Below are 23,292 nucleotides of genomic sequence, written 5' to 3' on the forward strand. Positions count from 1 at the left end.
ATCTAAACTGACATTTAGATCTGACCCGTCCCCACCTTTCCCTAAAGTTTAAATAAATAAAAGTTAAAGAAAGGGTTTAAAATGAACATGAAAAATATCACTCAAACTGATAAAGAAAGAAACACTGAGTTTTGCCAAGACTAAGTAACGTGCACTCAATGTTCTTTGTGACTCACGCAACTTAGGTCAACTGTGACCAACCGTGGCAACTAGAAATAACAAAACCCTATTGCCGCATGACTATGAGAAGGAACCGAGGAACCTTAGGGCAATTTCAGACCCGTTCCTCAAGAGGAACGAACATTTCCAGAGCTGTCAATAATGATCATAATCCAACCACATGTTGTCAGAACCAGGATCTCACCTGGAGCGGTTCTCACAAGGTAAGAAGGTTGCAGCATGGGCAGGATTTCAAAAGGAAACCTCCAAAAGTCTGCAAATGCTACACAGAGGGGCGCTGTCCTCAGAGAAGTCGGTGCTGTTCTCCATGCCCCAGCAGGGCACTAGGGGGCGCTGTTCAGAATGAATGGGGACACTCAATAGGGAGTCTTCTCTCTTTGCAGTCAATGCAGACCCAGATGTCCCAGCCTGGTCCTAGGAGGCACAAGGTTGTAGGGAGCAGGGCTCAGTAGGAGGTGATCTCCCCTTGAAGTCAGTGCTAATGCCAATACCCTAGCATGGTGTTGGGGGTGCTGTGCTGCAGTGAGTGGGGGGCTCACTAGGGGGCGCTCTCCCCTTTACTCTTGGGGAATTCTGCACCAAAAAATAAAAATTCTGCACCAGAAAACAATTCAGTGCAAAATATTTTAAAATTCTGCAAAATCATGCATATTTTACTTGGCAAAATAACACAATATAATCACACCTGTTTCAACTATTTTGGTAATTTCTTTCAAAATACCTGACGCCAAGTATGTCTGTAGCAATGCAGACAACTAAAAAGATTCAGGAAGTGTTTTCTGACAAATCTATTCCTTAATAGGCATACTAATACACAACTCGGAGTAATAATTCATTTAGACTACAATACAGAGATGTATTTCTCAGCTCCTCAGAACCAGTGCAAAGGGTTGGGGGAGTCGGGGTCACGGAGGTCAGAGGGAGAGGGAAGTAATTGCTGGGAAGGAGCCTGGGTGTGAACGTGGAGGGTTGCTGGGTGTGGGTGGGAGAAGTCCAGAAGAGGTTTGGGGCGGGGAGGGATTCTGCACCTTGGCTCCAGACCCACCTGGTTGGCACAGATCCCACCCCCCTTTGTGTTTGCAGAGTCCAATGAGGACACAGATTTGAGGATAAATAAGCCCCAGTGGCTGCTTCCTGGCTGTTATTCTCAGCATTGGAGGCTTCCCGTTTCCCCAGCATCCCCCATTCGCCTTTGTGCTGAGCTGAGAGACACAGAGAAAGCCACAAAGCCGCAATTGCACCAAGGAGAAGGGCAGGTGAGTCTGTGCCACTGGCGAGCTAGGGACAGAGGAGCAAAGGGAGGGAAGGAGGTAGAAGAGCAGCTGGAATTGGGATCACTCTAGGTAATTACCCATCTTGGGCCAGCCTATACTCTCCCCTGGTCCCGAGGCCCGCTGGGGATATCAGTTGGCGGCTCCTTCATGGGGCCGTGAGCACGGGCGTGTATTTGGCGTGGTTTACCCCTGCCCCAGACACCTGCCCCTTCTGCGGCGGGAGGGAGACCGTGGCGCACGTTTACTTAGAGTGCGCCCGGTTGCAGCCCCTATATCGGCTCCTCACCAATATCCTGCTTCGTTTCTGGCTGCACTTTTCCCCCCACCTCCTTCTCCATGCACTCCCTATCCATCCCTTAGGCTGGGGGGCGGGATCTGTTAGCTTCCGCCCACCCGCTTCCCGGAAAACCAATAGGTACTACCCTTTCCACAGACCCCATTCTCAGACCTGAGATTAGAACCCAGGATTCCAGACTCCCAGCCCCCCCTGCTCTAAGCCATTAGACTCCACTCCCCTCCCCGAGCTAGCATCATGGTTGATGCCAATCTGGAAGTTGAGCAGGGAGCCAGAGAATGAGTGGTACACACCAAGGGGTTCTATTTCCTAACTGGGATCTAGTCTGAAGTACGGAACTCCCTTCTGATGGTAATTAGGCGGCTGGGATTGGATGGGACCCAGCTCCCCCTAGAGGAGAAAGGCCTCGGATCCTGTTCCCTGTAACTCCCTCTGGGGGGGTTTCCCTTACAGCTGCCGCAATGCTGGGACTCCTCCCCGCGCTCTCCTGCCTGCTCCTCCTCTCCCTGACAGGCCCCAGCTCTGGCTCCGATGATGATGGCACCGTAGTGCTCACCACCAGGGGCCCCATACGGGGCAAGCGCCTACATGCCGGCTCCGGCACAGTGACGGCCTTCCTGGGCATCCCCTACACTAAGCCCCCCGTGGGGGCCTTGCGCTTCCAGAAACCGCTACCCCACCAGGCCTGGAGCCAAGTCCTGGAGACCACCAACTTCGGCAACACCTGCCACCAGCCTCCGCTCTCTGGTTACCCTCAGGCTGATGTCTGGACACCCAAAATACCACAGTCTGAGGACTGCCTCTTCCTCAATGTCTGGGTGCCCCATCCCCAGCCTAATGTGATGGCCCCCATTTTCGTCTGGATCCACAGCGGGGGGTTCTTCACAGGGGCAGCCTCCCTCGATGTTTATGACGGGCGCTTCTTTACCGCCACCGAGAACGTGATCGTGGCCTCCATGAACTACCGGCTGGGGGCGCTGGGTTTCCTGTCTCTGCCCCCGGCCACCCCAGGGAACGCCGGCCTGTGGGACCAGCGCCTGGCACTGCGCTGGCTGCAGGACAACGCAGCCGCCTTCGGAGGGGACCCAGCCCGTTTCCTCCTTTTCGGCCAGGACGCTGGGGCTGCGTCAGTCGGCTTCCACCTCCTCTCCCCGGGGAGCCGGCCCCTCTTCACTCGCGCCGGGATGCAGAGCGGAGCCCCGAACGAACCCTGGGCTTGGATTTCACTTGAAGAGGCCCAGGAGAGAGACCAGAGGCTGGGCCAGCTGCTGGGCTGCACCGATGGTAACAGCACAGCCCTGGTGGGCTGCCTGCAGGGGAAGGAACCCGGTGAATTCTCCAAACACGAGTTCTCCATCTCGAACCACAAGAAGCAACTGAGGCTGCCATTTGTGCCGACACCAGATGGGGATTTCCTCCCTGATACACCACCAAGACTCCTGCAGGCTGAGCACGTCCAGCGGATACCTGTCTGGGTTGGTTTCACCACCAACGAAGGCTCCTACATATTATACTTTGCTGCCTCTAGCCTCAACCTGGAAAACGCCAGCTCCATCGGCTGGGAGGAGCTGCTGCAGGTGGTGAGGCTGATAGTGCCAGGGGTGCCAGACGAGGCCATCCAAGCTATGGCACAGTGGTACATCCAGGAGGGGGAGGAGCAGGGAGAGGCACGGTACCGATGGGCCATGGAACAGATCGCTGGTGAGTATGTCGTTGTGTGCCCGATACTGGAGGTGGCAAGAGGCAGAGGCAGAGGCTGGAAATTCTGTGTGCACCTACCACTTCGCCCACCATAGCAGCGGCTTGTCCATACCTGAATGGATGGGGATGCCATCGGGCTCTGAGATTCCCTACGAGTTTGGGACCCTGGCATCCGTGGTAGGATCCAATTACACAGAGGCTGAGGTAGCGCTCAGCCACAGGGCGATGTATTACCTTGCGGTGTACGCCTGGAGCGGGTAAGGGAATCCCGCACAATTCTCTTGTCTCCCCGATCCAGACCATGAGAGCAGCTGTAACTCATTGGCCAAATGTCCGCCACATCCAGGAACCCCCGGCTCAAAGCCATGGCAAAGAAGGGGTCTCTGAAAAACAGATAATCTATTTGGGTGAACCCCGTGACCCAGAGCTGAACTTACTTCAGGGAGGTAAAATCTCAGCCCCCTGGTTCCAGGTTAGGGATAATTCCCTTCTTCCCACATCAGGATGTCACTGGTCTTATGAACACACCCAAGGAAACAAGGTTTTCAGCTAGTAGTGAATGATCTCAAAGCTCTGCCTGCCCTTTCCCAGCCCTGCCACACAAACTCAGGGGAGGTTTATGCTACAAACACTATTCAGGCCTGACTACATCAGCTCATCATGTCGATATAGCCTGCAGCAGCAAATGGGGTTGCTCCAGTAGCTGGGAAGCATCATCTTCCCAAAAAACAGGAGCTACATTGACAAAAGCATCTTTCCATCGGCATAACTACAGCTACCCTACAGGCTAGGTCAGCATAGCTTTGACAGTCAGGGGGGTGGTTTTTTCACATCTCTGCTTAAGAAAACTGTGGCAATGTAACTGTTAAGCATACAGTAGGGCATAGATAAAAAGACATGCTCCCTTGCAACAAAAATAAGCAAGCAAACCCCCAAAAGAACCCTCTTCAATATTCCCCATTCTGGTCCCAATCATCCAGCATGGGCTAATTTCTTCCCAGATTAGGGAAGGCAGCTGTGGAAAAACAAAAAACATAATATACCACAGCTGGAAGAAAGGAGACGTTTATAGTAATGAGTATAAATCAGACATTAGGAATTGTAGAAAATTGATAAGGGAAGCAAAGAGGCACATGGAGAACTCTATGGCCAGCAGCATTTAGGTCAATAAGAAGGAGTTCTTTGACGATATTAGGAACAAAAAGAATCCTTACAATAGAACTGGTCCATTACGAAATGGAAATGGTAATGCAGAAAAGGCTAAATCTGGGGAAAAAACAAATGATGTAGAAATGATGCACAAATGATGTAGTCTCATTCTATGATAATGATAACACTCTTTCCATTCCACTAGTATCTCTGGAAGCTTTTAAAGAGAAGCTACTAAAGTTAGACATTTCTAAATCAACAGATCCAGATAATTTATATCCAAATGTTTTGAAAGAGCTGGCTGAGGTACTCACTGGCCTCTTAACACTGATTTTCAGTATTTCATGGAGCACTGGGGAAGATCCAGAAGATTGGAAGAAAGCTAATGTCATGCCAATTTATAAGAAAGTTAAATGGGATCACCTGGGTAATTATAGGGTGTTGATAAATTGGAAAGGGTTCAGAGGTAGGATGACCAGATGTCAAAACTGAAATATTGAGACGTGGGAGGGAGGGGGGAGCCTGTGCGCAGGAGCCTTTGCTTGTTTGTCCAGTGTCCCGGCCTAACATCGGTCGGGACGCAGGACAAACAAGCAAATATCGGGACAGTCCTGATAAAATCGGGACGTCTGGTCATCCTATCCAGAGAAGAGCCACAAGAATGTCTCAGGGATTAGAAACCTTGCCTTACAGCGATAGACTTAAGGATCTCAATCTATGTAGCTTAACTAAGAGAAGGTTAAGGGGCCTATAAATACCAACCGGGGGACCAAATCTTTAATAGCTGGTCTTCAGTCTGGCAGAGAAAGGTCTGACATGATCTAAAGGTGGGGAGTCAAAGCAAGATCAATTCAGACTTCAAATAAGGTATAAATGTTTGACAGTTAGAGTAATTAATGATTGGAACAGTTTTCTAAGGGTCGTGGCAGATTCTCCATCACTGATGATTTTAAAATTAAGTTTGAATCTTTTTATGTAAGATCTGCTCTAGGAATTGTTTGGGGGAACAACTGTGGCCCGTGTTATATGGCAGGTTCTACTAGATGATCACAATGGTCTCTTCTGGTCCTGGACTCCAGGGAGGGCCACCCCCATGTGTTCGGACACATACCCTGTTCACATCCCTGCTAGTTGCCCGTCTTCATGTTCAGGGAGGCCATCTTAACTGAGGGTAGTCATTGGCTTCTGTCCCTTTGGAAACCAGGGGGAAAGGTAGCCATCTTCCTTGAGGGCAGCCTGTGGCTTCTGCCTCCTTAAGAACAATGGCAGGTGGTGGCCATCTTTCCTAGGAACAACCTGGCTGCCATGCGCAAGGGCTGTAGGCAAATGGCAGCTGACTCAGGGCAGCTGGTGGCTTCAATCACCTTGATCACAGTGAGATATTGTTGGTGTCACTAGGCCTGAGTAAACCAAAGTTGTGACTGCAGGCCTGAGTGAACCAGAGGTCTTCCATGCTGTGAACTTTAACCAGCCTAAGATGCTAACAGACTGCAAGCAAAATGTGTAACTGTCAGCTGTTTCAGCTTGCAGATGCAGGAGTTTGAAACAGCAGAAGCGGCGGGGAGGAGGGAGAGAGGGGGGGAGGAAAATCTGTATGCGTTTGTTCTATGAAGGCCAGAAATAAGCTTGTGGATGAGAACTTTTTCTAACACGCTGAAATGTAATGCCTAATGTAGCTGCTGCTGGGAAGGGAGGGGTGAGGGGGAAAACCGAACAAAAGGCTTACACAAACAAGGGGGGTATAAATGCTGGGATCCCGCCTGCGCGCGGGTGTGCAGGATTTGAGAATGCTTTTCTCCCTGGCACCTTTTTTTGGGCTCAAATAAACCTGGTTTTGCTTCTCCACCCTGGTGTGATAATTAGTGCGACGCACACCGGGCAACGAACCTGCTGTTGCTCCGCCTCGGGCTCTTTGAGCTGGCAACAGTTTTGGCGTCCCTGGGTGGGCTCGAGGCAAAATTGTGCCTTGCCCGGACTCCTCCAATGGCCAGTGGACGATGGTCACAGCCGACGCCCAGCGCGCACCGGTGCCTTTACCGGGGGCCTCGGCAGAGACGCGTCAGGCTGACCTTGGAGGACACAACGGTGCAACGAACTCAGATAGTGGAGAAGCTGTTGCGGGCGACGGTGAGGAACCGGTCCTGTGGTAAGGTAGGAACAGTCCAGTGGTGTGGACTTTTGCCTGAGGCTGGGGACGCCCAGCCGTTGTAATTCCCACTAGACAAGAGAGTGTTCTATAGTGGGTCAAGGGCAAGCCCGTGGTATGGGGCAGGGACAGAGTATAGGCAGGGCACGGTGTACACCCTTAGAATGCATTCTGGCGACTTGGAAAGTGTTTGAATCAGATCCATTGACTAAAAGTGAACTGAAAAGATTTTATACAGTAGACTGGCCTCAGTATCAGTTAGAGGACCAGGAAAGGTGGCCACCAGAAGGATCACTTAATTACAACATGATCCTTCAATTACTTCTGTTTTGTCAGCGAATGGGTAGTTTCTGAAGCTGTTTGTATGTAGAGCTCTTGTAAAAAATCCCTCATCATATGCCCCAGAGCTGCACTGGGAGGAGAACTGTCTGTGGGAATGTCTGTCTCTGCTGGGCTCATGCCATTTTAATTTATTGACTGTGCAGCAAGATAAGATGCATCGTGGTAATAGGAAACAATGGCCTTGGTGTGTGTGTGTGTGTATACCTGTGTGAGTGTTCGTTACTGGAAGACGCCCAGACTGCCCTGTGAAGCGATTGCTAATGATCAGGAGTAGTCTAACGCAAGCCCAGTAACTAGTGGATCTTTAGGAGATCCGACCCACGGTGGGCTGACTCAGCCTGGCATCGTCCGGCGAGGAAGCTGCCTGGGTCTAGGAATGTGTGAACCCATCTTCCCTCCCCCCTTCCTCTCCGTGTGGGCTACTGACAGTCTGATCATCTCACTGGATGCAATCAGAGTATGCGGCGCTGTGTCTCCCAGAGACTAGCCGACGCTCTTTGCTGAAGGGAGGTGTAGGAGAGTCAGTCATCCTTGTTAGTCTCTCCTGTGTGAGTGTTCTGTAGGGAGAGATCCTTAGTTTATGAGCCGCTAGCGCGGACAGGGCACCCTCTCTGTGTGTGTAAGTGGAAAATGGGTAAAGGACAGTCTAAAAATTCTACCTCACCCCCTAAGGGTACCCCAGCATAGTACATGTACGTACATTATGGTCCTAAAACCTGCAGGTATTTAGAGAATTGGAATCTTCACATGTGTGAAAATCCATCTAAACAGTGCCCATTAGAAGGTATCTTCAATCTAGATAAGATCATATATCTCAGAGGAGCTTTTAATCACAAAGAAAAGCCTCTGACACAGTGTGAGCAATTTGTCTAGGAACGGGTTAATTTGAAACTCGGCTAACCCCAGAGATAAAGAGAGAGCTGCTCTGCGTACAAGGTCAAGAACCAGCACAGACTATGCTAAGTAAAACTGCTTTCAGCCCCAGCTGGTTGTGGGAAAATAGAGACAAAGGCAAACCAAAGGCAATACAAGTTACAGAACTGAAATTACATTTGCAAAGCTTAACTTTCCAGTGAGATTCAGCAGTGTGCTTCTGCAACCCTGTAGCTGGTATGGCTCGGTGACACTGGAAAAGCCACAGGCAGCTGACCTGAACTGGAATCTCTGAAAGAGACGCCGCAGGAGAGTCCAGGGTGTAAAAGAACAGCCATCCCAAGAGCGGAAGCATGTTGGAAATTCTGGACAAGCTGTATACAGGATAATCTCCCGTCCACCTATTTCCCTTCTCTGAACATTATACACAGACGTGGCCAGTCTGGATATGTGTAAGTATTAAAGTGGCTTAAGGCTTGGGGCATTCATATTTTTCCTGAGTGATGTGGGAGTGTTCCCAATACTCTCCATTGTTGTTTTATTATTTTTAATGAAGCTTTAAAGTTTGATTATGTGCTCTGTCAGTCTGATCACCTGACATGAGGGATAACTTGGTAACAGAAATTTGTCACAGTTTGGTGAACAATAGAGAATGGGGGAACCCTGCAGAATTTACACCATCTATCTGTTTTACCCTTGTCATTTTATGTTTGCTTTGTTTGGTATTGTTGGTATTATATGATAAGGATTGTATGATTAAAGGTGAGCCCTAATAGAATAAGGAAACACTATCTAGTTTTGGTGCACTATCTGGTTCTGGTTCTATTCTGTTTAACCGGTTACTGTTGTTTTTCTGCTCTGTTCATTTGGGCGTTAGGTGTGTGGGCGGAACTGAACTTCTCGTTCGTAATTCCTCAGGGTGGAAGCCATGTGTGCGATGAAGCTCTGAGGTTGTATTGAGATCCTACTGTCCCGCCCCCCCGTAACGGACAATGTAATAGAAGTAGGAAAAATCTGGCTTAGACTGTAATTTTCTCTGCTCTCTGTGTAATTTTCTTTTCTGTTTAAGTGTCAGCAGACAAATGGGTGGGTCTCTGGGTAGACCTCCTAAAGGGGTTTGGATTATGTGTTAAGTAAATGGCCTTTACCCAATGGCCATGTATTTTTGCCAGGTGGCAAGCCTTACTAGGGAGGACTCGAGTAGTTTTGGGAGTAAAAATGTTTTAGGGAAAAGACCAGAAGGGTGGGGGCTAGTTGTGAAGCCCACCCTCCTAGCTAAACTGGTAGTGGAATAAGTTTGTGTCCAGGATAGGGACGATTCAGCGAGAAAAGCAGGATCGGGCCCAGGCGGGCAGGCAACAGAGAGATTGGAAAACAGGTTGGAAACTTTTGAGGGTGTAGTGGAAAGAAGGAGTAAGTGAGTATAAGCATGGAAATTTCAAATACTCAGAAGGATATTTGGAATGGTGATTTGAATTGGTAAGTGGCTGCTGAAGGAAAAAGCAAGTGATTTAAGGGGAGAGCAACTGATTTTTAAGGGAAAGTGAAAAGTTAACTCTTTAGTTGCTGGAGGGAACAGCAGTTGAACTTTGTAAAAATGCTAAAGAGAAAAGTTTTTGGTGTCTTTGAAATGTTTGTAAATAAATTCAGGCAAAGAAAATATGGGGTAATTCTCCTGAATTAACAAGAGTATTTGTATATTTTAAGTAATGATTGACTGCTCAGAAGGGGTAGACTTTTGTTTTTGTCTTTCAGATGATCAAAGAGAAAACTAATGCCAGCTGAACAGCATTCAACATATCATGCATTTACTGACAGAGTAACAATTACGTTTTGTGTTCTATGTTCTGTCTTGTGGTGTTTGTCTCGTGGCCAGAATTGTTGTGTTTAATATTTTTATGGGATGGTCTGATTTAAAATCAAGTGGCAGTGTTAAATTTAAATGTAGATACTTGTTTTGTTTAACTTAGAATATAAAGTGTTTGGATATATCAGAAAAATGTGATATACTAAAGTCTAATACATTTTCCTAAGTAAGAGAAAGAAACTTTATTAGCCAAATCTTTTAATTGAGAATTGTTATTAAAATTTGCATACTAACAGTCTTTAAAAGCAAGGACATGGAAAGTTAACCCACTCCCCATATTGTACATGGGATCCTTCTGGCTACCTTAGATTTCTAGCCAGAGGGCTGGGGATGGTGGAAAGCTATTGGACTAGAGGTTATATTAAGTGAACTCATCAAAGTGGGTGTGCTTGTCCTGGCTTGTTGTTCTAAAGCTCTGTAATAAGGTTATTTTAGTGAAAGGGTATATGTGGCATATGTTAAATAAGACTAATGTACTGTGTATGTGTTTATTGTTAACAAAAGGTGTATAAGTAAAAGTTTCCTTTATAGGTTAAAGAAAAAAATGGGAAAAGGAAAAAAAATGAGTTAACTAAGAAAAAAGAATAGTTAACATGCTAAAAATAAACTGGCCAAGATTTGTGCTGAGACAAACTTAAAGTGGCCAGATGCCCTTCCTTTGGCACTGATAAGTATAAGAACCATTACTTGGCTAAAAACCAGAAAAAGGGGGGACTTAAATTTGCCCATGCAGCTATAAAATTTGTAAAATCTGCAAAGACACTAATGCAATGTGTTAGGTTTTTTTCTCACAGGTAAAGAAGAAACAACCCAAAGATCCTAGCAGCCCTGCCGCTCCTTGGAACCAGAAGACTGGGTCTACATAAAGATCCATCAACGAAAGACTGCCTTGGCTCCACGCTGGAAAGGCCCTTTCCAAGTCCTGTGTACCAACACTGCTGTGAAGTGCCAAAGACTGACTGCCTGGACCCAGGATTCTCACTGCAAAAAGACCCCTCCACATCGGAAAAATGTTCCTATTGATGATTAGCCTATTCTTTCTTCTAGTTCTACTGTGCTTCTGGACAGCAGGGAAAAAGGACAAGGTGACGTGCTTGTAACCTCTCTCTTGTCCACTGACAGACCAACTGTGCCTTTAGACTTTTCTAGAAAAAGCAAAGCTATTACAGGGTGATATGTGCTGGCAACCTCTCCCCTGTAGGATGCTAAACCACAATTGTTTTGGGAAAGAAGAAGGAACACTCACTCCACTGACATTGCCAAAGTCCAGGAATTCCTGACTAAAAGGACATTGAGAACTGACCCTGGTGAAGAAACAAAGAATTGTACACTGGCAAGAAGAAATTTATGGGACCCATGCTTGGGAATGTGGTATTAATTGGATTTTGGGGTTTAATCTACAGGCTGTGCCCTGTGTTTTGGATAAATCCTTCAGTATGTATTGCCCTCCCTAATTGGATTTTAAATGACATTGCCCTTATCAAGTTTTCAAATCACTTCTACATACCCAGATTGCTCACAAGGGGCTGCCATTAGATTAGCACAACAGAGGGCCTGGGTTATTTCCTCTGGAAAGAAAAAGAATTGAGCAAATCCCTGTGGGCTAGGGTCAATATCTTAAAAGACAAGAACATGATAAGAAATTGGGCCAACTAGAAAAGGCTACTAGCCTTATTCTTGAAACTCAGCTATTTTAACCCCCCTACAGAACCCAGGACCCAGCTATTTTAACCCCCCTACAGCTCCAGGCAAGTCTCTCAAAGGAGCCTGGAGTGTCTGTGCCGTGCTTCTAAGAAAGTAGCGGGCATTGTTATCAGCAGAACCAGGGTTGATTGGGCTACTGGGAAGATCAGAATCACTCAGTAGTGAAGAAGACAATTCTTCCGAAGAAGGAGAATGAACAATTTGTGCAGTTGATACTTGCGGCGGCGATATTACCACCGCCGACATAGCCTGAGTAGGGGGGGCAGTGGGAGGTACTGGCTGCGGCTGTGGAATGCTGCTAAAAAAAACCACTATGTCCTCAGCAGTCTCCTCCTCACTTTCAGCCTTAACTAATTGGGGATAAAGAGAAGCAGAGGGATTTGCTCGAGCAGGAAGACATTTGGATGTCTTACATTTAAGTTTCAAATCCTGTACTTCAGTTTTTAATTTTTCCTGGGAGCCCTTTAGACTCCGCACCCGAGACTCATGGAGTCTCTTTGTTGCTTCCTCCCACCAATACATAAACTGCTCCCACTGCGCATCAGAGGCTTGTGAAGTAAGGGTTCCGCTGAGGTATGTAAGTTTATCTAACTCAAAGGTACCTTCTAATAGGTATTGTTTAAATGAATTTTCACGCGTGTACAGATTCCAATCATTTAAATACCTGCAGGTTTTAGGACCATAATGTACGTACATGTAATATGCTGGGGTACTCTTAGGGGGTAAGGTGGAATGTTTAGACTGTCCCTCCCCCATTTTCCAATCACACAAACAGGGGGGGTGCCCTGTCCGCGCTAGCGGATCATAAACTGAGGATCTCTCCCTACAGGGTACTCACACAGGAGAGACTAACGAGGATGACCACGACTCTCCTACTCCTCCCTTCAGCAAAGAGCGTCGGCTAGTCTCTGGGAGACGGCGCCGCTTACTCTGATTGCATCCAGTGAGATGATCAGACTGTCAGTAGCCCACACGGAAGGGAAAGGGGAGGGAAGATGGGTTCACACTCCTAGACCCAGGTAGCTTCCTCGCCGGACTATGCCAGGCCGAGTCAGCCCACCGTGGGTCGGATCTCCTAAAGATCCACTAGTTACCGGGCTTGCGTTAGAGTAGTCCTGGTCACGAGCTTTCGCTTCACAGGGTACTCTGGGCGTCTTCCGGTAACGGTCACTCACACTGGTGTACACACACACACCCCAAGGCCTCTTTTTTCCCCCCTTTTTTTTTTTTAACCACGATGCATCTTTACCTGGTCCAGACCAATACCATGAGGCGGTATGACAACCCCCCTTGAGGCGGTAAAAAAAACCCTCAGCACCGGTACATTCTAATGCATTTACCTATGCATTACCTTATGCATTTACCTATGCATTTACCTTGTTGGCCAACTCAGCAGTTCCCAATACTGCTATAAACTAACCTTTTTGGGGCCTTTCCCCAATACCACTCTGCATCTGATCTTGCTGCACAGTCAATAAGTTCAGATGGCGTGAGCCCAACAGAGACAGACGTCCCCACAGACAGTCCTCCTCTGACACCCCAATAGAGATTTCAAAAGGTCTCTTACCTCTATTGTGGCGCCATGGAGTTCGAAGGGGAACGATCCGTAGTAGCCGTCTGTGGGTCCGTGGGCGTTGCCATCCCGGACGAGCCCCCAAATTGTCGGAGAAAAACTCAGTTCTCGCTTTTTCTTTGGGTGCAGCAAAATCAAATACTTTATTCTTTCTCTAGTAATTACAATAGAGGGAGGGAGTGCCCCAGGACACAGGGTCACCCCAGTCCCGGACAGGTCTCTCAAGTGGTAAACAATTACAGCAAGCCTTTATACCTTTGTTACAGACAATAACTAGCAATAATACAGACAATAATGAGCAACAACTACATTTTGTTTATACATAAGCCTTTCTGCTATCTTATTTGTCTCACTCCAAGAAGACGCAAGCCTGCATATTTGGTTATCAGTACAAGGTCGTAATAACTTTTTACACAGTTCTTTTCCTCTCGCCTCACACTATCCTTGCTTCTACAAGTCTCACGTCATAAGGGTTACAGCTAGCCTAACTCTTGCTAACTGACTGACATGCATTAAAATCCCCTTCAAATCCTTGTTAATTCTTTCCCTGCTTACACATGCTGGAGTTCCCATGTTTCCCAGCATCCGTTACCCCGGAGTCCAACATGCAAGGGTCTGTTCTGCCTCCCATAAGAGGCCCCCTGGCATACAGGATTCCGAGTGGTTATTGGAGTCTCCTTGAATCCCCGTCTTACACAGTTACACAGCAGCTGCATCGATCCCCAGAGCCAGCTGCACGTCATTCTTTCATTGCCGCCTTTCTCTTCTGTGTCATTACAGGCCACTTACCCTCAGCCCACAGTGTCCTTGATCCTTCCCTCAATCCCCACTCACCCTACTGGGAATCCCTCTGTCTGAGCTCATGCCTCCTCCCCTGAAATGGGAGCTACACGGGGAGACCTTGGAGAGGAAACATGGGTGTCATCCTCCGACCCAGAGGGGCTGAGCACCAGAAGATGGGGTAGAACCACAGCCGATGGGATCTGGAGTTGCCAGGATATGCAAGTTGTACCCCAGACAGGAGAATGGAGCATCTCTAGGAGACCAGAAGAGCCAATGGAAATGGGAATGTGAGCCTGGATCTTTTGCTTCTAGAGGGGAGCCTTCTCCAATCCAGCCCAAGGGTGGCTGAGAGGGGTGGGGAGAGACAGGGCCTTTCCCCTCTAGGGCCGTCATCCTCTCATCCCGCTGATGCTCACTTGGGGCCTTTGGTTTCTCTGACAGCAGTGATGCCAAGAATTCACAGCGCGAGGTGGATGATGCCGTCTCAGGTTTGGGCGGCTTCGGGGCGATGCGCTCAAAGTTCTCCTTTGCGGGGTCGTAGGCGGGCCACTGCTTCTCGCTGCCCTCCCCCACCATGGGTTTCCTGCATGGAAAATGAACATGCCCCACTGAGGTTAGTACTGTGGCTTGGTGGGGACAGGAATGTGCCCCACCTGGCGTCTAACATCCCGGATGCAGGGGTGATTATGAGCCAACTTGAAAAGTTTGGCCTCTTTCCAAAATGGCTGCCATCCCTTGTTGTTGCAAATGAGAGTGAAGCCAGAGGCTGCCCTCAGTTAAGAAGGGTGGTGCCTCCTGGTCTTTTCATATGGGGTGATGCTACAGGTTGCCCTTTATAAACATGGCCACTTTATTCCATTGTTCTCCATGAGATTGAAGCCACAGGCCGCCCTGAGTAATAATGGCTGCCATTGGGCTGAGACTCTTTGTAAAATGAGATTTCCCCTAGGGAAGATGGTCACTGTTTTCCCTTGTTTGCAATGGGACTGAAGCCAGGCTTCCCTCAGAGAAGATGGGCATCCTTAGTGCTCACAGACAGGAAAGGCCAGTGTGGGGAGCAGAGCAACATGCGGGGAGGGGCATGGATAGGGAATGTGGGGGCATAGATAGGAGGATCTGAACTGGGAGGGAGTGTCAAGTTTTGCTCTTACTTAAGATGGCGTCTCTCACTTATCCTTTCAACTAGGATGCTCCCCTTACAAAAAATGACCACCATATCTCACTGTGATCAAGGTGATTGAAGCCACCAGCTGCCCTGAGTCAGCTGCCATTTGCCTACAGCCCTTGCGCATGGCAGCCAGGTTGTTCCTAGGAAAGATGGCCACCACCTGCCATTGTTCTTAAGGAGGCAGAAGCCACAGGCTGCCCTCAAGGAAGATGGCTACCTTTCCCCCTGGTTTCCAAAGGGACAGAAGCCAATGACTACCCTCAGTTAAGATGGCCTCCCTGAACATGAAGACGGGCAACTAGCAGGGATGTGAACAGGGTATGTGTCCGAACACATGGGGGTGGCCCTCCCTGGAGTCCAGGACCAGAAGAGACCATTGTGATCATCTAGTAGAACCTGCCGTATATCATGGGCCACAGTTGTTCCCCCAAACAATTCCTAGAGCAGATCTTACATAAAAAGATTCAAACTTAATTTTAAAATCATCAGTGATGGAGAATCTGCCACGACCCTTAGAAAACTGTTCCAATCATTAATTACTCTAACGGTCAAACATTTATACCTTATTTGAAGTCTGAATTGATCTTGCCACCTTTAGATCATGTCAGACCTTTCTCTGCCAGACTGAAGACCAGTTATTAAAGATTTGGTCCCCGGGTAGGTATTTATAGGCCCCTTAACCTTCTCTTAGTTAAGATAATAGATTGAGATCCTTAAGTCTATCGCTGTAAGGCAAGGTTTCTAATCCCTGAGACATTCTTGTGGCTCTTCTCTGGATAGGATGACCAGACGTCCCGATTTTATCAGGACTGTCCCGATATTTGCTTGTTTGTCCTGCGTCCCGACCGATGTTAGGCCGGGACACTGGACAAACAAGCAAAGGCTCCTGCGCATAGGCTCCCCCCTCCCTCCCACGTCTCAATATTTCAGTTTTGACATCTGGTCATCCTACCTCTGAACCCTTTCCAATTTATCAACACCCTATAATTACCCAGGTGATCCCATTTAACTTTCTTATAAATTGGCATGACATTAGCTTTCTTCCAATCTTCTGGATCTTCCCCAGTGCTCCATGACATACTGAAAATCAGTGTTAAGAGGCCAGTGAGTACGTCAGCCAGCTCTTTCAAAACATTTGGATATAAATTATCTGGACCTGTTGATTTAAAAATGTCTAACTTTAGTAGCTTCTCTTTAAAAGCTTCCAGAGATACTAGTGGAATGGAAAGAGTGTTATCATTATCATAGAATGAGACTACATCATTTGTGCATCATTTCTACATCATTTGTTTTTTCCCCAGATTTAGCCTTTTCTGCATTTCCATTTCCATTTCGTAATGGACCAATTCTATTGTAAGGATTCTTTTTGTTCCTAATATCGTCAAAGAACTCCTTCTTATTGACCTAAATGCTGCTGGCCATAGAGTTCTCCATGTGCCTCTTTGCTTCCCTTATCAATTTTCTACAATTCCTAATGTCTGATTTATACTCATTACTATAAACGTCTCCTTTCTTCCATCTGTGGTATATTATGTTTTTTGTTTTTCCACAGCTGCCTTCCCTAATCTGGGAAGAAATTAGCCCATGCTGGATGATTGGGACCAGAATGGGGAATATTGAAGAGGGTTCTTTTGGGGGTTTGCTTGCTTATTTTTGTTGCAAGGGAGCATGTCTTTTATCTATGCCGTACTGTATGCTTAACAGTTACATTGCCACAGTTTTCTTAAGCAGAGATGTGAAAAAACCACCCCCCTGACTGTCACAGCTATGCTGACCTAGCCTGTAGGGTAACTGTAGTTATGCCGATGGTAAGATGCTTTTGTCAATGTAGCTCCTGTTTTTTGGGAAGATGATGCTTCTCAGCTACTGGAGCAACCGCGTTTGCTGCTGCAGGCTATATCGACATGATGAGCTGATGTAGCCAGGCCTGAATAGTGTTTGTAGCATAAACCTCCCCTGAGTTTGTGTGGCAGGGCTGGGAAAGGGCAGGCAGAGCTTTGAGATCATTCACTACTAGCTGAAAACCTTGTTACTTGGGTGTGTTCATAAGACCAGTGACATCCTGATGTGGGAAGAAGGGAATTATCCCTAACCTGGAACCAGGGGGCTGAGATTTTACCTCCCTGAAGTAAGTTCAGCTCTGGGTCAGGTGGTTCACCCAAATAGATTATCTGTTTTTCTGAGACCCCTTCTTTGCCATGTCTTTGAGCCAGGAGTTCCTGGATGTGGAGGACAATTGGCCAAAGAGTTACAGCTGCTCTCATGGTCTGGATCGGGGAGACAAGAGGATTGTGGGGGATTCCCTTACCCGCTCCAGGCGCCCACCGCAAGGTAATGCATCACCCTGTGGCTGAGCGCTACCTCAGCCTCTGTGTAATTGGATCCTACAACAGATGCCAGGGCCCCGAACTAGAAGGGAATCTCAGAGCCCTGTGGCACCCCCATCCATTCAGGTATGGACAAGCAGCTGCTACAGTGGGCGAAGTGGTAGGTGCACACAGGATTTCCAGCCTTTGCCTCTGCCTCTTGCCTTACCATCTTCAGTATCGGGCACACAACAACATACTCACCAGCAATCTGTTCCATGGCCCATCGGTACCGTGCCAATCCCTGCTCCTCCCCCTCCTGGATCTACCATCGTGCCATAACTTGGATGGCCTCGTCTGGCACCCCTGGCACTATCAGCCTCACCACCTGCAGCAGCTCCTCCCAGCTGATGGAGCTGGCGTTTTCCAGGTTGAGGCTAGAGGCAGCAAAGTATAATATGTAGGAGCCTTCGTTGGTGTTGAAACCAACCCTGACAGGTATCCGCTGGCCGTGCTCAGCCTGCAGGAGTCTTGGTGGTGTATCAGGGAGGAAATCCCCATCTGGTGTCGGGACAAAGGGCAGCCTCAGTTGCTTCTTGTGGTTCAAGATGGAGAACTCGTGTTTGGAGAACTCACCGGGTTCCTTCCCCTGCAGGCAGCCCACCAGGGCTGTGCTGTTACCATCGGTGCAGCCCAGCAGCTGGCCCAGCCTCTGGTCTCTCTCCTGGGCCTCTTCAAGTGAAATCCAAGCCTAGGGTCCGTTCGAGGCTCTGCTCTGAAATCCGGCGCGAGTGAAGAGGGGCTGGCTCCCCGGGGAGAGGAGGTGGAAGCTGACTGACACAGCCCCAGCGTCCTGGCCGAAAAGGAGGAAACGGGCTGGGTCCCCTCCGAAGGTGGCTGTGTTGTCCTGCAGCCAGCGCAGTGCCAGGCGCTGGTCCCACAGGCCGGCGTTCCCTGGGGTGGCCGGGGGCAGAGACAGGAAACCCAGCGCCCCCAGCCGGTAGTTCATGGAGGCCACGATCACGTTCTCAGTGTCGGCTAAGAAGCGCCCGTCATAGACATCGAGGGAGGCTGCCCCTGTGAAGAACCCCCCGCCGTGGATCCAGACGAAAATGGGGGCCATCACATTAGGCTGGGGATGGGGCACCCAGACATTGAGGAAGAGGCAGTCCTCAGACTGTGGTATTTTGGGTGTCCAGACATCAGCCTGAGGGTAACCAGGGAGCGGAGGTTGGTGGCAGGTGTTGCCGAAGTTGGTGGTCTCCAGGACTTGGCTCCAGGGCTGGTGGGGAAGCGGTTTCCGGAAGCGCAAGGCCCCCACGGGGGGCTTAGTGTAGGGGATGCCCAGGAAGGCCGTCACTGTGCCGGAGCCGGCATGTAGGCGCTTGCCCCGTATGGGGCCGCTGGTGGTGAGCACCACGGTGCCATCGTCATCGGAGCCAGAGCTGGGGCCTGTCAGGGAGAGGAGGAGCAGGCAGGAGAGTGCGGGGAGGAGTCCCAGCATTGCGGCAGCTGTAAGGGAACCCCCCGCCCCCAGGGAGTTACAGGGAACAGGATCCGAGGCCTTTCTCCTCTAGGGGGAGCTGGGTCCCATCCAGTCCCAGCCGCCTAATTACCATCAGAAGGGAGCTCCGAGTTCAGACTAGATCCCAGTTAGGAAATAGAGCCCCTTGGTGTGTACCACTCATTCTCTGGCTCCCTGCTCAACTTCCAGATTGGCATCAACTATGACGCTAGCTCGGGGAGGGGAGTGGAGTGGAGTCTAATGGGTTAGATTAGGGGGGGCTGGGAGTCTGGACTCCTGGGTTCTGAGGGGGGGCATGGATAGGGAATGTGGGGGCATAGATAGGAGGATCTGAACTGGGAGGGAGTGTCAAGTTTTGCTCTTACTTAAGATGGCGTCTCTCACTTGTCCTTTCAACTAGGATGCTGCCCTTACAAAAAATGACCACCATATTGTTGCCGGCTCAAAGAGCCCGAGGCGGAGCAACAGCAGGTACGTTGCCCGGTGTGCGTCGCACTAATTATCACACCAGGGTGGAGAAGCAAAACCAGGTTTATTTGAGCCCAAAAAAAGGTGCCAGGGAGAAAAGCATTCTCAAATCCTGCACACCCGCGCGCAGGCGGGATCCCAGCATTTATACCCCCCTTGTTTGTGTAAGCCTTTTGTTCGGTTTTCCCCCTCACCCCTCCCTTCCCAGCAGCAGCTACATTAGGCATTACATTTCAGCGTGTTAGAAAAAGTTCTCATCCACAAGCTTATATCTGGCCTTCATAGAACAAACGCATACAGATTTTCCTCCCCCCCTCTCCCCCTCCTCCCCGCCGCTTCTGCTGTTTCAAACTCCTGCATCTGCAAGCTGAAACAGCTGACAGTTACACATTTTGCTTGCAGTCTGTTAGCATCTTAGGCTGGTTAAAGTTCACAGCATGGAAGACCTCTGGTTCACTCAGGCCTGCAGTCACAACTTTGGTTTACTCAGGCCTAGTGACACCAACAATTCCCCCCTTTGAGAATACTCAACAAACTTTTGGCGAGTTTTCTCAAACTTTAAAGACAAAAAGCAATGAAGCTTTGCAGATATATATATAACTGATCTTTTGAGCTTAGTTACCCCCAGCCCAGGAATGGACAAAAGAGTGGAATGTTTATTTAACAACTAAGGGATTGGGGCACTGACTATAAATCAGGTAGGTATACCAAGTGGTTTAATTTCCCAGATGTCTTGGTGATGGACCCAGCAGGATTCGGTATGTGGGAACCACACCCACCCTAACCAGTCCATATGCTTGGAAGGAGCACTGTGAATGTCCACACTTTCACCCAGAAAGTGTCCAAGTATGTCTCCATGACCACAGATCAGATGGTACTCCTGATGCATCTGTAAGGGCAGTGGGCCAAGTCTAGTCTGGATCCCACTGCAATGCCTTCCCAGCATCAGTGATATGGTGCATGCCCCTTGGACACCTGGAGATCTTAGAAACTTGATAAAAGAATTTCCTAAAATCAGGGAGGAGCCAGAAAAGTTTAGAGAAGAGCTCCAGACAGTGATTCAGTGCTATAATCCATCTTGGGCAGATATTAATCAACTTTTGCGAGCGGTACTGCCAGCTGAAGTTCATCAACGGCTTATCAGACAGGCAGCTTGGCCTGATACCGACAATGGAATTGAGCTTGAATTGAGAGAGGCTAGGAACCGTCTCTTAACCTCTATTACGGAGGTTTGTCCTAAGAAAACAGATTGGACAAAAATTACTAACTGTAAACAGAACAAAGGAGAGTCCCCTGCTGATTATCTAGATAGACTGACAAAGGTCTTTGAACAGCATTCGGGAATTGCTAATCCAGCTGAAAATGCCAGAGAAGCGGTAGGAGCTGCTTTTATTCAGGGACTCTTACCAAAAGTTCAGCAACCATTAAGAACTATTTGTATTGGCTGGCAAACTAAACCCCTTTCAGAATTGGTGACAGTTGCCAATCATTGTACAGCTTGCATAGAGCAGAAAAAAGAAAATACTGAAACAAAACTTATGGCTTTGCAATTACAAACTTATCAAAACAGGGGCCGTGGGGGAATAAAACGAGGACGAGGTCGTGGGCGAGGTATGGGAAGGGGTCCCTCGTATCCTGCCCAGAATCCTGCCCCGACTGGGAGCACTGCATGCCACTTTTGTGGTCAGGAGGGACACTGGAGAAATGAGAGTCCAAACCGACTATCTCAAAACCCTCCTCTGTTCCCAAATCCTGAAGCGCCTGCTTTTTCCCCACAGAATACCCCTTACTAGGACAGCCTGAGGGAACGTAACTGCATCATGAATCCTTTAATTCCTATTAATCAGGAAGGCCCATATGTTCAATGTAAAATTGCAGAAAAATCTGTTACTTGTCTTGTGGATACCGGAGCTAGTAAGTCTGCTTTAAGATCCTCAGAGTTTCCCTCTATTCCTTTGTCAGCGTTGTCTGTTAATGCTGTAGGCATTTCAAACTGTCCTGTTTCGCATCCTGTCACAAAACCCTTTGCTGTTTTGCTAGGGCCCCTCGCTGTCGAGCACGCGTTTTTGCTCAGCCCCTCCTTTCCTGTGAATTTGCTGGGAAGGGATCTGTTGTGTAAATTAGGTTGTACCATTTATTGTACACCAGATGGCGTATTCCTACAAGTTCCTGATGAGAATACTACTGGTGTTGGCCACACTCCATATAGCAGAGCCAACAAAATCAAAGATACATCTCAGCCCTGACCTTGTGCATTTGTTATCACAAGTGCCCCCCCATCTCTGGTCTCGTCATGCAAATGAAGTGGGACAGATCAGGACAGCCGAGCTGGTTAAAATTCTTATTGACCCTGCTAAAACTTTGCCAAGGGTTCCACAATACCCACTGCGTCCTGAAGCAGAGGAAGGAATAGCTCCAGTCATAGAGTCTTTATTACAACAGGGTATTATTGTTCCCACGATTAGTTCTTGTAATACTCCTATCTTTCCTGTAAAGAAGCCAGGAAAGAACACCTATCGGTTTGTTCAAGACCTCCGCGCGATTAACGCTGTTGTTTTACCTTCTTTTCCTGTGGTTCCAAATCCAGCTACAATTCTTTCTTGTATTCCACCGTCAGCCACTTATTTTACTGTTGTGGATTTGTGTTCAGCTTTTTTTTCTATTCCCATTCACCCAGATAGTCAGTATTTGTTTGCCTTCACTTACAAAGGATGTCAGTATACCTGGACCAGATTACCCCAAGGGTATACTGAGTCTCCATCCCTGTTTTCCCAGATCCTAAAGAAGGATCTGGATGATGTGGTTTTCCCCGGTAAATCAGTGCTTATACAGTATGTGGATGACCTTTTGCTGGCATCTTTCTTTTTTGAATCTTGTAAAACTGATACTTTGACACTTTTAACTGCTTTAGCTGCCAAAGGTCACAAAGCATCCCAGGAAAAACTCCAACTGTGTCAACCCAAGGTTCATTATCTTGGTCATGATATTTCTCATGGCATGCGTCATTTGTCAAATTCTCATATTTCAGCTATTTTAAATATGCCTAGGCCTGGTACTATTTCTCAAATGCGTACTTTTCTGGGCATGACTGGATACTGCAGACAGTGGATTTTAGGTTATGCAACAGTGATTAAACCCTTACAAGATCTGACTAAGTCAGGTACCCCTGAGCCACTTCCTTGGCCCCCAGAGGCTGAGAGAGCTTTTGTTGCTATCAAAAAGAGACTATCCAGCGCACCGGCTCTGGGGCTTCCTGACTATACTAAACCATTTACTCTTTTCTGTCATGAGCATAATGGGTTTGCTTTGGCTGTACTAACGCAAAAGCACGGAGACAAACACCGTCCCATTGCTTATTACAGTACTACCCTAGACGCTGTGGCAGTTGGATTTCCCCCTTGTCTTCGGGCTGTGGCTGCAGCAGCCCTTTCGGTTCAGGTATCTGAATCTATTGTTTTAGGATCTCCTTTGATTGTTGCTGTTCCTCATGTTGTGGCTGCACTTTTGTTTAAATCTAAGGCCTGGTCCACACTAGGACTTTAATTCGAATTTAGCAGCGTTAATTCGAATTAACCGTGCACCCGTCCACACCAGGAAGCCATTTAATTCGACCTAGAGGGCTCTTTAGTTCGAATTCGGTACTCCACCCCGACGAGGGGAGTAGCGCTAAATTCGACATGGCTATGTCGAATTAGGCTAGGTGTGGATGCAAATCGAACTTACTAGCTCCGGAAGCTATCCCACACTGCACCACTCTGTTGACGCTCTGGACAGCAGTCCGAGCTCAGATGTTCTGATCAGCCATACAGGAAAAGCACCGGGAAAATTTGAATTCCTTTTCCTGTCTGGCCATTTTGAATCTCATTTCCTGTGTGGACGTCGTGGCGAGCTCAGCAGCACTGGCAGCGATGCAGAGCTCTCCAGCAGAGGAGTCCATG

At 48.3% G+C, this 23,292-nt stretch overlaps 2 pseudogenes; one reads left to right on the forward strand and one right to left on the reverse strand.

Moving 5' to 3' along the window:
- Positions 1-2,210: 2,210 nt before the first annotated feature.
- On the forward strand, positions 2,211-3,711 carry LOC123345905 (annotated as a pseudogene).
- A 9,824-nt stretch (positions 3,712-13,535) lies between these two features.
- Positions 13,536-23,292, reverse strand: part of LOC123346349 — a 218,890-nt pseudogene continuing 209,133 nt past the window's right edge.

This window comes from Mauremys mutica, chromosome 12, assembly GCF_020497125.1.
Source record: "Mauremys mutica isolate MM-2020 ecotype Southern chromosome 12, ASM2049712v1, whole genome shotgun sequence".
Classification (NCBI taxonomy): domain Eukaryota; kingdom Metazoa; phylum Chordata; order Testudines; family Geoemydidae; genus Mauremys; species Mauremys mutica.